General features: G+C 39.8%; 1 protein-coding gene across 2 annotated transcripts in view; it reads left to right on the forward strand.

Annotated features, from left to right (window-relative positions):
* Syn2 (Syntrophin-like 2) overlaps positions 1-2,500 on the forward strand; it is a 417,606-nt gene that overhangs the window by 13,716 nt on the left and 401,390 nt on the right. The gene's annotated exons all lie outside the window — the stretch shown is intronic.

Consider the following 2,500-nt stretch of genomic DNA (forward strand, 5'->3'; position numbering starts at 1 on the left):
GTTGCCAAATACTTCTATTTATTCATTTCACGATTCCAAGCGTCTGTCAATTCCCTGACACCTTGTCATCCCTTGCAAACATTTTCTTCCATTTTCCTTTTATTTATTTTTTTCTGCTCCTCCCTCCCCCTCTCCCTCCCCCTCGCCCCCCCCCTCCTCGCCCTTCCTCTCGCATTTTGCTGCTGTCATCTCCACCATCTCGTTGTCACTCCCTCTCACGATATATGTTGTCAGCGTGCTCTGCCTGCCAACATCCTTTCCAATCTTTCCAGCACCGAATTCCCAACCCTTTCGAAAAGGTGCTTGAAGAAAAGTCGTTTCCTTGTCCTCTGGCTGTGCTGTGACGAAGCTGTAATTAGCAACAGTGACAAAAATGTGCTAATGGATTATGCACTTTTATTTGCATATGAATTCATTTTGTTAATTAGGCAGATCTTCCCGGTTGATGGATCTGGATGCCTGTGTATATATATGTGTCTCTTATTTTATTTCACTGTGAATATGTGTATTTATCTGTATGTATTGGTGAAAGAGAGGGAGGGGGTGGGAGGGAGGTGGAGGGGGGGGGAGAGGGGATTGGTGTGTATGGGTTATAAATATAAAAACATTTTTTGTTTTTAAATTCATGGATAAATCATTGTAAATAAGTCTATTGATTATTACTTTTTCTCGATACCTGATACTCAATCACCGTATCCTACAAACATCCTAACTTAACTACAAAAGTTCTCATCCGTTCTCCATTCCTAACCCCAGCCCCCCGCCCCCCATCCGGGTCCACTACCACCCCAACCCCCCTTCCAACCCCCTTCTAACCCCCTCCCCCCTACCTGCCCCCCCTCCCCCTCCCCCCAGAGGATGTAGCCGGCAGAATTAACATATGCAAATTTTATGGTAAAGACGTAGCTTGGTCTGATGGTTCGTGTGTTCGACCTGAAGGCATCATCTGGGTTCCTCGTCTTTGGTTTATGTGAGTATCTCGTGGGGTTGTGTTACAGGGCATGGGCAGAGAGAGAGAGAGAGAGAGAGAGAGAGAGAGAGAGAGAGAGAGAGAGAGAGAGAGAGAGAGAGAGAGAGAGAGAGAGAGAGAGAGAGAGAGAGAGAGAGAGAGAGAGAGAGAGAGAGAGAGAGAGAGAGAGAGAGAGAGAGAGAGAGAGAGAGAGAGAGTTAGAGAGAAAAAGAGAAAGAGAGAGAAAGAGAGAGAAGAGAGAGAGAGAGAGAGAGAGAGAGAGAGAGAGAGAGAGAGAGAGAGAGAGAGAGAGAGAGAGAGAGAAATAGATAGATAGATGAAGATAGATAAAGAGAAAAAAAATATATGTATATAGAGAGAGACATGATGGTAGATAGATAGATAAATAAATAAAGATAGATAGATAGATAGATGGATAGATAGATAGATAGAGATAGATAGATAGAGAGAGAGAGAGTGAGAGAGAGAGATAGAAACAGATGGATCTACAGACAGTCCGTGAAGCGTGAACCGTGTCCGTGAACCTTGAGAGTTAATAGCGGCGAGCGAAGATGGAATAGGAAAAAAAAGACTAGAAAGAGAAGAGGGAAGTGCAAATGCCAATACCCGGAGTTACTTTGTCGACAGCGAGCATTTGTGTAGATGGTTAAGAAGATGGAAGAGGAGGAGGAAGAAGAGAGGGTGAGAAGAGAAAAAAGAGGAAGGGGAGAATAAGAGCAGTAGGAGATAACTGGTGGATTATGGAGTCTGTAGGTTCCTGCCTTAGAATGGGAGGGAATGAGGAGGAAATGGAGAAATATCATGAGGATCGTGAGAAGGAGAAATAAGAAGGGTTTAGAAAAAGGAGAAAGAGAGAGAGAAAGAAAGAAAAAAAAAAGGATAAGGGTAATATTGGTAATAACAATAATTAAAGGGATGTTGACAATAACAATAAACATAAATAAACAAGCAAACAGAAACAACAGAGACAACAAATAACAATAACAAAAAAAGAAGTAGATTTCGAAAGTATTGAACATAATTTAAATCATCATTCCACAAGAGCCTAACGAAGGCATCATTTACATAAGACAAATCAAATTACAAACTCAAAATCCATTATGCACCATCTCTTTTTAGTAATGTTTGTAATATATGTTTAGAAAAAAGAATTCCTACACAAATATCAGAGAAAGAAAGGTTTTCTTTCTCTGTGTTCTTCATAATGTATTTTTTATGTCTTCTATTTTTTCATGTTTTTTTTTTTCTTTCATTCTCCTTATTTTTATTTTTTCCCCTTCTTTCATATCCCATTTTTATCATCTTTCTTGTTTCTCTCTTTTTACGTAATGCTCTTTATTTCCTCTTTATGTTTCATATTCTATTTTCATTTTGTTTGTCTTCATTTATCCACATTTTGTCGTTTTGCCCGTTTTCTTCTTTTCTCTTCTATTTTCCTCTATCTCCCTATCTTCTTCAACCGAATATCGATTTTCATCTCTTGCCCTCGATTCAAGTCGACGTTATATAACATTCATAATTACAGTGCAT

Source organism: Penaeus japonicus, unplaced genomic scaffold, assembly GCF_977035675.1.
Source record: "Penaeus japonicus unplaced genomic scaffold, GWHDUDI00000001_assembly GWHDUDI00000019, whole genome shotgun sequence".
Lineage (NCBI taxonomy): Eukaryota > Metazoa > Arthropoda > Malacostraca > Decapoda > Penaeidae > Penaeus > Penaeus japonicus.